Genomic DNA, 14015 nt, shown 5'->3' with positions numbered 1-14015 from the left:
CTATGCCTTAATTATGATGACGGATCTTACTTCGGCAGTCAACCTTCCTGATTAGGACGCAGAGCTGGTTTATTTTATTACTTCTTCTTGCACTGGATTCTCTAATTGTATCTAGACCTGGAACTTCCAGAGACACTTTCTTTTGTTAGAAAGGAATCCTGTTCAAATGGGAATATAAAGTGAAAATGTTTTGCTAAAAATTATTCAAGTGATATTGATGACATTGGAATAATGTTCAAATACAATATTTAAAATTAATTCATATATATCTTGCACATTTTGGTTTCTAATACCTTCACCTATAGGAAATGGCAGTCTAATATTTAATCTGATTTTCAAAAAGATCAGTTAAATCTCTGGAAATCATTCCATTGCTGACATAATTTGTATTCCAAAGCTGAGATTCATTATTTAGGTCTTGAATGAAAGAGTGGTTGCTAAGATTTCATTTTGAGTTAAATCTGAGTTTGATTCGCAGATCTTCTTTTTCCTTGTCCTGTTTTTTGGAGTAAGGCTCCTTTTAGTCTTTATTTTATATTTGAAATCTGTACATCAATATTAGCTTCTTCAAAGAGAAGGTGGAAAGGTGGCCAAGTTAGTATTTTTTTAGTTCCTAAAAACAAAAATGATTTAGGCCATACAGAATGGTGCTCCTTGAGAAGTTTTACCGCAGAGAACGCAAGAAGAAAATACACGACACTTTCTACCCTCTGCCTGCACATTTTAATGATAGACATTGGGAAAATCTGACTCAGTGTTTCTAGATTCTTATTATAAATTATGCAGGAATAAGACTTTTAAAACACCACAAAGGAGAAAGTAGAATTTTTAGTGTGTCTGCATCACCATCCCATAAAGAGAATAGCACTGATTGCTTCAACATCTTACCCATAAAAATAAACAGCTAAAATATTTAAGTGGATCAATTTTCCTGAGGTTTGAGGTCCAGCATTTTAAAAGTCTTCTGACTTTACCTGGACATTTTCCTAAATAGAAAGCTTTTGGTAGCAGTTAATCGTAAGAAGATGTTTATTTTTGTGTCCACTTTTAATCTTTTAAGCTTCATTTCTTGGCATTATTCATTAACATAAAGTACAACAGACTTTCTCTGCTAGACTTTTGTTTGTGTTCAAGTAGAATATATTTATCATCCTAAGTAAAATAGCTACTCTGAGGTGATGCACTGATTTAAAGAGGCTATTGGAAGTTATAGAGGATTGATCACTAGAGGGTGATGTCATCATTTAATTCAATGACTGTTCACTCTGTAGAAGCTGCTGTACTCCAAGCTGTGGCAGATCAGAAGATGAGTGAGCCATGGTTTGCCCTCAGAGAGCTTATAGTCCATTGAGGGAGACAGGACAAGTACAGATGGAAATATGCTAATGGCCAAAAAGGAAGATGGTGTGAGAGCCAGAGGCAGGCGAGGGAACATCTAGTTGAGGGATCAGGAAAGGTTTCATGGAGGAGGTGGGATTTGTGATGGACCTTGGAAGACTGGGAGAATGTCAGTAGGTGGAGGTGGGATGGTGTGGGTATTCCAGTCAGAGAGAGCAAAGGCAAGAAGGTCAGACTGGGGTGATGTATTTGAAAATGCTGAGCGAGTGTATTGTGGTTGGTGTGTTGGATGTGCATGGTGGAAGCCTGGGACGTAAGGTTGGGAGGGTAAGGTGGGACCATATTGTGCAAAGAGAGTTCTAACCTTAACTGAGTTTGGCCCAAATGGGCAGTGGGGAGGTTTGAGCAGCCTTTGGCAAGCACTCTGTTAGGTAGATTAGGGAGGGAAGGGAGTGGAATGGAAGGAGGTTGCCCAGCTAGAAAGCTACCGACAGAGCCCGAGAGAGGTGATGATGGTTTTGCTTAGTACAGATGGAAAGGACAGTAGCATGCTAAATTGGTTTTTGTTTTGGCCACGCCGGGATGGGATCTTAGCTCCCTGACCAGGATCTAACCCATGCCCCCTGCAGTGGAAACACAGAGCCCTAACCACTGGACCGCCAGGGAATTCCCTCCTTGTCCCCTTTCAGTTGCTTTCAACTCTCCAGCCAGAAGGATCCTGTTGAAATGCCACTCCTCTGCTTAAAGCTTCTGTGGTCTCCCAGTCTAACCCCTGGTTACCTGCCTGCCCCCATATCCTTCTTGCAATCCCATTTGTTCATTCTACTTCAACCACATTGGGCTCATCACTGGTCCTCAAATCTGCCAGCACACTCTCACCTCAGGGCCTTTGCACTTGCCATTCCCGTGTGGTGAATGCTCTCTCCCACATCCTCTCGCTTCCTTCAGGGTATTTTTCAAATGGTCCCTTTTCAAAGAGGCCTTGCTTGGCCACCATATTTAAAAATTGCTACCTTCCTCTCCAAAGCTTATCTCTTTCTCTCCTTTATTTTTCTCCTTAGCACTCATCACTTTGTAGTATACTATGTATTTTACTTATCTTATTTATAGGCTCAGTAATGAGAAAGTAAGCTCCATGAAGGCAAGGAATTTTTGTCCGTCACGTTCCCTGATAAATCCCCACCATCTAGTAGATACTCAGTAAATATTTGAAGAATGAATTATTGAATGATGAGGCGGGAAGGAAGAGGTTGTGTTTATAGAATGTGGAAACTGCTATGGGAATGATGGGGAGGGAGGTACCAAAGTCGGTTTCAGGGTTTCAACCTCAGATGATGGAGAGCGGAATAGAGGGGCAGGGGGAATAAATTCTGAATTTGAGTTGCCTAAGAACAAAGAACCATTGCATGTGGTTCTTTGCTAGGTGTTTTAAAAACTAGTATAGCATGGAATACGTTAGAGGCAATACTTGACTCAGCAAAGAGTGATCACCAAAAGCCGCGTGCCTGGGACATGCCATCTTAGCCTCTTGTGTTTTGCCTTTGCTCTTTTGCTGAATTGCACTTTAGCTTTAGGTTTGCAGCCTATATTGGAAGCTGTTGCTTGAATTCCCCATATTTGCCATAAGAGCATTGCTCAGTGTCCTTTATATAAAACCCTATTTCTTGAGAACAGAGTGCTCACACTTAGCCTACCTAGGAAGCACCACGGGGGCTTCTGAAAACCCAGAGTGCTGGACCCCAGCCCAGAGTGTCTGATTCAGGAAGCCTGAGGTGTGGCCTGAGAATATGCATTTTAACAAGTTCCCAGGTGAGACTGATGCTGGTGGTGCAAGGACAGCACTGTGAGAATCACTGCTCTAGGACATAGTTAAGAAAAGCATTGTTTCCCACAAGGAAATTAGCATGTTTCTGCTAGCGATGATTATACAACTTTCTGCTTTGGTGGCCAGGAAACTGAGGGTCAAATTTGAAGCCCAGGAAGAATCTCATAGAAATATTTAATTCTTTTCTCTGGCTTTGATGTTCTGCTCTATTTACATCTTCTCTATGTCTTTCTTTTCAAGGAAATATGATGAATTTCTTTTTCTTTTTTTAATTGAAGTATTGATATAGTTGATTTACAATATTACATTAGTTTTGTGTGTGCAATATAGTGATTCAATATCTTTATAGATTATACTCCATTTAAAGTTATTACCAAATAATAGCTATATTTCCCTGTGCTGCATAATATATCCTTGTTGCTTATTTATTTTATACACAGTAGTTTGTATCTCTTCATCCCATATACCTACTTTGCCCCTGCCCCCTTTCCTATTCCCACTGGTAACCAGTGGTTTGTCCTCTGTATCTGCGAGTCTGTTTCTGTTTTGCTATATGCATTTTTTTGTTTTACTCTTTAGATTCCACATATAAGTGATTACAGAGTATTTGCTTTTCTCCGTCTGACTTATTTTACTAAGAATACCCTCTAGGTCCATCCGTGTTGTTGCAAATGGCAGAATCTCATTCTTTTTCATGGCTGAGTAATGTTCCATTGTAAACATATGCCACATCTTCTTTATCCATTCATCTCATCTTCTCTATATCTATTTCTTTGTTTCATTTCTCTTTTACATTTATTTTGTTGTACCTTCAGCTTAAGAGGCAAAATGTAGATGGTAACAGGCATGGCAAAGAATTGCTAAAAAAGAAAACACTTTTCAAATACTCAGTGCAAATTAACTGTGGGACTACTACTCATCAGAGTAGTATCTACTTAGAAATATATGTAAATACTCATTAGATTTAAACAAGCAGGATTGTACTGTGGCCAGTAACCACTAATAATGTATTCTGGGCCCAGTGGCCGCCGTTTCTGTCCACTGTCGGCAGGTAAGTGGTTCAGGAGCTCTGTGTGCTCACCCAGAGGTGACTGTGGTGTGCCAGGGTCATCCAGTTCCTTCTGCTCTTTTATTGGCAAACAGGGAATGCCATTTGTCAGTATGCTGTGGGGTGGGGGAAGAAACTGGAATACTTTAATGGGGACTTGTGATGGGGGAGCCCAGGGACATCATTAATTCCAAAGAAAATGGGCAGGAAATGGGGGCACTTGGGGTCCTGTGTTGTCCGTGTTACATACGAAGAGCAACTTTGGTTTTGCTTTTACAGGAAGACGTGACTAAAAATAGTTTGATGCTCCTTTGTAATAGGCATGGTAAAGTTGTATCTGCTATATGTCCACGAAATATACAGGAGGGTGCAAGATTTACAGGCCATAAAGGAGGTTATTGAGGTTTTCACTGCATGGTGATGGTATGTTTCCACCAGCTTTTTGATGCATCTGAAGGCTTAAAAGTATATAAATAATAAGAACTAAAAGATTGGAGGTAAAGGAAACTTCGTGGAGAGATGTTAAAGAAAGTGATTCCAGGATTTTAATTTACGGAGGTGACTGAGTGATGGTATGGAGAGGTCAATGCCATTGAAAGAAGAATTTATGACTTAACATTTCCCAAGAGAAGGGGGCACACCATGCCATATGGGGCCACAGGGGAAGCACCAGGTTCTGGTCAGGAAACGAAAGACAGGAGTGAGGGGAAAGCCCAGGGCAGAGCCCTTATTGGGGTTTCCATGGGAAAGACAAGGCAGGACAGAGCAAACAGCTTACCACTGGCTAGTCTGAGTGATTCCAGCCGACTCTGGGCCATAGGGCTGCTTTCTAGTTGTCTGGGTGGCTTAGGGCAGGGAAAATACTGGCTTGGAGTGTCAGAGTTAGATAACAAGGTGGCTGATCATATAAACTCAGGATTGGTTGGTTTCCGTATGAAAGATGTGCTCCCAGCTGAGCCCTTGCTATAGCTAAGCACTGGTAGTCCAGTCTCTCTCCAGCCAGCAAGCTTTTTAAGATGTCAAAACATTATAAAATACAGGGAAAAAGTGATTAATAGAAAGCTGATGGGGAAAAAAGAAGCTTCTGTATTACAGCCAGAGGTACACTCTTACCTGGCCCGATTCCACTATAATTATTATATGGAGCTCCCACTGCCTTTCTTTCCACCACTTTCCCTCTCCCCATCCTCTGGAGGGCCTTTCCCAAGCCCTTGAGGCTGAGGCTTGGGTTCAGCCCTGTATTTTGGCATCATGTTATTTTATAAAGATCTCCACATTCTACATAACAATGACCCCCCACTCTGGTGCTTCCATTTTTACCCATGGTCTCCTTGTCTTTGCCCAATGGGAATTCTGTGCCTGGTTTGACTTAGTTCACTTAAGCCACCTTTCTTTGCTTGTTCTGTTGATATTTCCCTCAAATTTTATTTTGATTTAAGAAATTGGCATTACCTAAGACTTTCAGGAAAGGACTAGACTGGTTCCCAAGTATCATTCTACTTATTGAGATAGGTGGCTGGCAATGTCTATCTTAAGAAAATTTCTCTTTCTTTGCTTCTTTTCCTCTTTCACAAATATCTTTATTAAGCAACTACTACAGGATGAAGAATTCAGGATACATATATGAAAAGTTACAGTCCTTGCCTCAAAGGGAGCTAGAAAGGAAAATAGGCATAATAAAATGTAAGTCTTAAAATGGAGGTATATACCTTCTGAGGAAGTTGAAGAAAAAGGAAGAAGGAATTCCTAAGTTAGTGGCCTGAGTCAGGGAAGACTTCTCTAGGAGGATGACATATTGCTGCATCCTTTTAAATTAGAAGTTTTTTTTTTTTGGGGGGGGTGGAATATAAAAGCAATGCATGTTCATGGTTGAAAATTTAGAAAGTATTTAAAAATATAAAAAATAAAATAAAGGTGAATTCCAACCTCATCCCTGAACATAAATGATTAAATTTTTTTATAATAAAAAAGTATATTTTGAAACTGGACAGAGGTGGTGATTGCATACCATTGTGAATGTACTAAATATCACTGAATTGTTGACTTTAAAATAGTTAAATTTATGTTATGTGAACTTCACCTCAAAAAATTATTTTTAAAAAGGTGTTTATTCTAATTTAAACAGAAGGAAAATAAACTGAATGGGCACTAAACTTCAGATAAATCCTTTTTTTTTTCCCCACAAGAAGAGATATTATTTCCAAAAATATCTGTGTCAGGAAAATTATAAAAAGTATTAATATGGGTCAGTATGTTTGGTTGGTACTTAATGTTTATAATTTATACCTGGGTATAAATGTAAGTTTCCAGGTAATAAAATCTAGTCAACAGCTTTATAGTAATAATAATTCATCTGCTTTGTATAATAATAAACCAAACACTACCCCTCATCCCACTCTCAGTTTAAATTAAAAACATGCTATACTCCAATAAGAATTTTAAAAAAGTAAATAAAAGTAACCACCACCTCCCCAAATCCATAGAACCATACATGAACAGAAAAGTTAATTTTATTAATTGCTAATTTAATTTTTAAAAATGGATGACTGGGACTTCCCTGGTGGCGCAGTGGTTAAGAATCTGCCTGCCAGTGCAGGGGACATGGGTTCAATCCCTGGTCTGGGAAGACCCCACATGCCACGGAGCAACTCAGCCCGTGTACCGCAACTACTGAGCCTGCGTGATGCAACTACTGAAGCCCGCACCCATAGAGCCCGTGCTCTACAATAAGAGAAGCCACCACAGTGAGAAGCCCGCGCACCACACGGAAGAGTAGCCTCTGCTCGCCACAACTAGAGAAAGCCTGCATGCAGCAACGAAGACCCAACATGGCCAAAAATAAATTTAAAAATTTAAGATAAATAAAAAAAATTAAAAAATGGATGACAAAAGAACAAGATTGAAAGCTTATGTCTACTTTAAAAGGGCTCTGTAGAAGAACTTAAAGTGGATGTGGAAATAAGATATCAGCAGGTAAAAACAAATACAAACAACATATCGCGGGGAAGGAATTTTCTTGCAACCAGAAAAATATCAGAAAATAAATGGAAAGTTAAAAAATATGCCAGAGCAGAAGCAAGAAGAACTACAATCCTGCAGCCTGTGGAACAAAAACCACATTCACAGAAAGATAGACAAGATGAAAAGGCAGAGGGCTATGTACCAGATGAAGGAACAAGATAAAACCCCAGAAAAACAACTAAATGAAGTGGAGATAGGCAACCTTCCAGAAAAAGAATTCAGAATAATGATAGTGAAGATGATCCAGGACCTCAGAAAAAGAATGGAGGCAAAGATCGAGAAGATGCAAGAAATGTTTAACAAAGACCTAGAAGAATTAAAGAACAAACAAACAGAGATGAACAGTACAATAACTGAAATGAAAACTACACTGGAAGGAATCAGTAGCAGAATAACTTAGGAAGAAGAACGGATAAGTGACCTGGAAGACAGAATGATGGAATTCACTGTGGCAGAACAGAATAAAGAAGAAAGAATGAAAAGAAATGAAGACAGCCTAAGAGACCTCTGGGACAACATTAAATGCAGCAACATTTGCATTATAGGGGTCCCAGAAGGAGAAGAGAGAGAGACAGGACCCAAGAAAATATTTGAAGAGATTATAGTTAAAAACTTCCCTAACATGGGAAAGGAAATAGCCACTCAAGTCCAGGAAGTGCAGAGAGTCCCATACAGGATAAACCCAAGGAGAAACATGCTGAGACACATAGTAATCAAATTGGCAAAAATTAAAGACAAAGAAAAATTATTAAAAGCAGCAAGGGAAAAACAACAAATAACGACCAAGGGAACTCCCATAAGGTTAACAGCTGATTTCTCAGCAGAAACTCTACAAGCCTGAGGGGAGTGGCATGATATACTTGAAGTGATGAAAGGGAAGAACCTACAAGCAAGATTACTCTACCCAGCAAGGATCTCATTCAGATTTGATGGAGAAATCAAAAGCTTTACAGACAAGCAAAAGCTAAGAGAATTCAGCACCACCAAACCATCTCTACAACAAATGCTAAAGGAACTTCTCTAAGTGGGAAACACAAGAGAAGAAAAGGACCTACAAAAACAAACCCAAAACAATTAAGAAAATGATAATAGGAACATACATATCAATAATTACCCTAAACGTGAATGGATTAAATGCTCCAACCAAAAGACACAGGCTTGCTGAATGGATACAAAAACAAGACCCATATATATGCTGTCTACAAGAGACCCACTTCAGACCTAGGGACACATTCAGACTGAAAGTGAGGGGATGGAAAAAGATATTCCATGCAAATGGAAATCAAACGAAAGCTGGAGTAGCAATACTCATATCAGATAAAATAGATTTTAAAATAAAGAATGTTGTAAGAGACAAAGAAGGACACTACATAATGATCAGGGGATCAATCCAAGAGGAAGATATAACAATTTTAAATATATATGCACCCAACATAGGAGCACCTCAATACATAAGGCAACTGCTAACAGCTATAAAATAGGAAATCGACAGTAACACAATAATAGTGGGGGACTTTAACACCTCACTTACACCAGTGGACATATCATCCAAAATGAAAATAAGGAAACAGAAGCTTTAAATGACACAATAGACCAGATAGATTTAATTGATATTTATAGAACATTCCATCCAAACACAGTGGATTACACTTTCTTCTCAAGTGCACACAGAATATTCTCCAGGATAGATTACATCTTGGGTCACAAATCAAGCGTCAGTAAATTTAAGAAAATTGAAATCATATCAAACATCTTTTCTGAGCAAAACACTATGAGATTAGAAATGAATTACAGGGAAAAAACCGTAAAAAATACAAACACATGGAGGCTAAACAATACGTTATTAAATAACCAAGAGATCACTGAAGAAATCAAAGAGGAAATCAAAAAATGCCTAGAGACAAATGACAATGAAACACGACTATCCAAAACCTATGGGATGCAGCAAAAGCAGTTCTAAGACGGGAAGTTTATAGCTATACAAGCCTACCTCAAGAAACAAGAAAAATCGCAAATAAACGATTAACCTTACACCTAAAGGAACTAGAGAAAGAAGAACAAACAAAACCCAAAGTTAGCAGAAGGAAAGAAATCATAAAGATCAGAGCAGAAATAAATGAAAAAGGAACAAAGAAAACAATAGCAAAGATCAATAAAACTAAAAGGTGGTTCTTTCAGAAGATAAACAAAATTGCTAAACCAGACTCATCAAGAAAAAGAGGGAGAGGACTCAAATCAATAAAATTAGAAATGAAAAAGGAGAAGTTACAACAGACACCACAGAAACACAAAGCATCTTAAGAGACTGCTACAAGCAACTCTATGCCAATAAAATGGACAACCTGGAAGAAATGGACAAATTCTTAGAAAGTATAACTTCCAAGATTGAACCAGGAAGAAATAGAAAATATGAACAGACCAATCACAAGCAATGAAATTGAAACTGTGATTAAAAATCTTCCAACAAACAAAAGTCCAGGACCAGATGGCTTCACAGGTGAATTCTATCAAACATTTAGAGGAGAGCTAACACCCATCCTTCTCAAACTCTTCCAAAAATTGCAGAGGAAGGAACACTCCCAAACTCATTCTATGAAGCCACCATCACCCTGATACCAAAACCAGACAAAGACACTACAAAAAAAGAAAATTACAGACCAATATCACTGATGAATATAGATGCAAAAATCCTCAACAAAATACTAGCAAACAGAATCCAACAACACATTAAAAGGATCATACACCATGACCAAGTGGGATTTATCCCAGGGATGTAAGGATTCTTCAATGTACGCAAATCAATCAATGTGATACACCATATTGACAAATTGAAGAAGAAAAACCATATGATCATCTCAACAAATGCAGAAAAAGCTTTTGACAAAATTCAACACCCATTTATGATAAAAACTCTCCAGAAAGTGGGCATAGAGGGAGCCTACCTCAACATAATAAAGGCCATATAGGACAAACCCACAGCAAACATCATTCTCAATGGTGAAAAACTGAAAGCATTTCCTCTAAGATCAGGAACAAGACAAGGATATCCACTCTCGCCAGTATTATTCAACATAGTTTTGGAAGTCCTAGCCACGGCAATCAGAGAAGAAAAAGAAATAAAAGGAACACAAATTGGAAAAGAAGAAGTAAAACTGTCACTGTTTGCAGATGACATGATACTATGTACATAGAGAATCCTAACGATGCCACCAGAAAACTACTAGAGCTAATTAATGAATTTGGTAAAGTTGCAGGATACAAAATTAAAGCACAAAGGTCTCTTGCATTCCTATACACTAATGATGAAAAATCTGAAAGAGAAATTAAGGAAACACTCCCATTTACCATTGCAACAAAAAGAATAAAATACCTAGGAATAAACCTACCTAGGGAGACAAAAGACCTGTATGCAGAAAACTATAAGACACTGATGGAAGAAATTAAAGATGATACCAACAGATGGAGAGATATACCATGTTCTTGGATTGGAAGAATCAATATTGTGAAAATGACTATACTACCCAAAGCAATCTACAGATTCAATGCAATCCCTATCAAATTACCAATGGCATTTTTTATGGAATTAGAACAAAAAAATCTTAAAATGTGTATGGAGACACAAAGGACCCCGAATAGCCAAAGCAGTCTTGAGGGAAAAAAAACGGAGCTGGAGGAATCAGACTCCCTGACTTCAGACTATACTATAAAGCTACAGTAATCAAGACAATATGGTACTGGCACAAAAACAGAAACATAGATCAATGGAACAATATAGAAACCCCAGAGATAAACTCACGCACCTATGGTCAACTAATCTATGACAAAGGAGGCAAGGATATACAATGGAGAAAAGACAGTCTCTTCAATAAGTGGTGCTGGGAAAACTGGACAGCTACATGTAAAAGAATGAAATTAGAACACTCCCTAACACCATACACGAAAATAAACCCAAAATGGGTTAGAGACCTAAAGGTAAGACCGGACACTATAAAACTCTTAGAGGAAAACATAGGAAGAACACTCTTTGACATAAATCACAGCAAGATCTTTTTGATCCACCTCCTAGAGTAATGGAAATAAAAACAAAGACAAACAAATGGGACCTAATGAAACTTAAATGTTTTGCACAGCAAAGGAAACCATAAACAAGATGAAAAGACAACCCTCAGAATGGGAGAAAATATTTGCAGACGAATCAACGGACAAAGGATTAATCTCCAAAATATATAAACAGCTCATGCAGCTCAATATTAAAAAAGCAAACAACCCAATCGAAAAATGGGCAGAAGACCTAAATAGACATTTCTCCAAAGAAGACATACAGATGGCCAAGAAGCACATGAAAATCTGCTGAAGATCACTAATTATTAGAGAAATGCAAATGAAAACTACAATGAGGTATCACCTCACACCAGTTAGAATGGGCATCATCAGAAAATCTACAAACAACAAATGCTGGAGAGGGTGTGGAGAAAAGGGAACCCTCTTCCACTGTTGGTGGGAATGTAAATTGATACAGCCACTATGGAGAACAATATAGAGGTTCCTTAAAAAACTAAAAATAGAATTACCATATGGTCCAGCAATCCCACCACTGGGCTTATACCCAGAGAAAACCATAATTCAAAAAGACACATGCACCCCAATGTAAAGAGTGCTGCACCCCAATTGCAGCAGTCTTTACAATAGCCAGGTCATGGAAGCAACCTAAATGCCTGTTGACAGACGAATGGATAAAGAAGATGTGGTACATATATACAATGGAATATTACTCAGCCATAAAAAGCAACAAAATTGGGTCATTTGTTGAGATGTGGATGGATCTAGAGACTGTCATACAGAGTGAAGTAAATCAGAAAGAGAAAAACAAATATCGTATATTAACTCATATATGTGGAATCTAGAAAAATCGTACAGATGAACTGGTTTGCAGGGCATAAATTGAGACATAGATGTAGAGAACAAATGTATGGACACCAAGGGGGGAAAGCGGCGGAGGGAGGTGGTGGTGGTGTGATGAATTGGGAGATTGGGATTGACATGTATACACTGATGTGTATAAAATTGATGACTAATAAGAACCTGCTGTATAAAAAATATATACATATGCTAAAACAAATTAGCATATAGATACTATTCATAATTATGAGTTTGAATCTTGAAGAACATGTCAAATTATGCTATGGATTTCCAGTAATATCAGTTAATACATAGGAAATATTCAAAGCTCTATCGCTTAAAAAGGCAATGGCCCAGTTATCTGAAAAATTCAAGCATGCAAACTATTTCTCTTCCAGATAGGCTGCATAAAGCCAGTATTGTATATCTCCTCCTTGTTCTTTTGTTCACATTTAAATTTTTCTTTTAATGGGATTTTTAGTTTATAATCTTATCTACATCCCTTTAGGATTCTTTAGCTTTAAAGAGCCCCACTTTAAAAAAGATGATCTATTTGGTCCTTCACATTTTTCTGTGCTTTTGGTAAGTCCACCACCACATGGACTACCCTGAATTTTATGACATATGCTTCCTTAATACCTAAGTCTCTCCCCAGGAGGAAATCAGGCATCCTTGGAACAGACTTCATTTTCACATAAGTATATGGGTATTGTTTTAGTACAAATTAAAAAATGTTAATAAATAAATACATTCCAGGAATATTTTTTGAGTGCCCACTGAATGTCAGATCTGTGCCAGGAGCTGGGCATACAAAGATGTACCAAGGTCCTGCCTTCATGGCATTTACATTCTCTTGAAAGAAGCAGATGGGAAAACATGTGCAGCTACAAAAGAACTGATGAGCATAGATGGACAGGAACAGCGTGTGGTGGGAGCACAGAGAAGGAACACTGCCATCTGTCTGGAGGGGCTGTGACAGCTTCCTCCAGGAGGGGATTCATCTCGACACTCAGTGGATGAGCTTGACATTTGCCGATCGGATTTGTGGGGAATACAGTTAATAGCACAGAGTTAAGAAAGACCCTGTTGTAGCATAAGGGCGTAACTGTTCTGATACCTGAGAGACTGTACGTGTCAGAAGTAATGCAGCTTACCTTTTCCATGAAGATATGTAAAGATCACACACGTGAGTTAATTCACATTACAAAATGCAAACTATACAAAAGTATATACACAAGAATCTTTTTTTATTTCTCTTTCCCAATCTTACTCCCATTCACAGCATTTCTTGGCATTATATATATTGAAGTGTATACCTTCTACCATATATAAATCCATTGTTTTAGCTTGTTTTTTGCCTAAATATTATATATATATTTATGCACACAGGCATATATATATTTCTGCAGCAGCTTGCTTTATTCATTAACAAAAATATTTCTTGGAGTTCCTTTCATGCGAGTACCTAAAGCTCCGTTTCATTTTTAACTACTACATAGTATTTCATTACAAGGCTGTGGCATAATTTATATAAACGTTTCCCATTGATGGACATCTATTTTTTCCCCCTAAATTTTTGCTCTTATAAATAACGCTGTAATGAAAATGCACATACATCTTGAAGCATATACATGGCAAGTTCTGTGGAATAAATGCCTAGATTCAAAAATGGGACTTTTCTCTCTTCCTTGAGAGGTGGCTGGATAGGTACGGAGCCTGTACCTCTGGGCTGTCGGGCTCCTTTGGAGATCATTTCTGTTTTTTCCCCAAACCAAAGTCCCTGGGAGTGTCTGACCTGGTGGCCTTATCCCTTATGCCTTTTTAGCTGTATTATTTCCTGTTTCGTAATGAGGCTGGAAGAACAGATGTCCCATATCATGTACC

The 14015-nt window shown here is 38.2% G+C and overlaps 1 protein-coding gene across 2 annotated transcripts in view; it reads left to right on the top strand.

The window, feature by feature from the left end:
- SLCO5A1 (solute carrier organic anion transporter family member 5A1) overlaps positions 1–14015 on the top strand; it is a 130359-nt gene that overhangs the window by 54370 nt on the left and 61974 nt on the right. The window lies entirely within an intron of this gene.

The sequence above is a fragment of the Tursiops truncatus genome, chromosome 17, assembly GCF_011762595.2.
Source record: "Tursiops truncatus isolate mTurTru1 chromosome 17, mTurTru1.mat.Y, whole genome shotgun sequence".
Lineage (NCBI taxonomy): Eukaryota > Metazoa > Chordata > Mammalia > Artiodactyla > Delphinidae > Tursiops > Tursiops truncatus.
The sequence above is the reverse complement of the archived record's forward strand: the minus strand, read 5'-3'. Positions and strand labels throughout refer to the sequence as shown.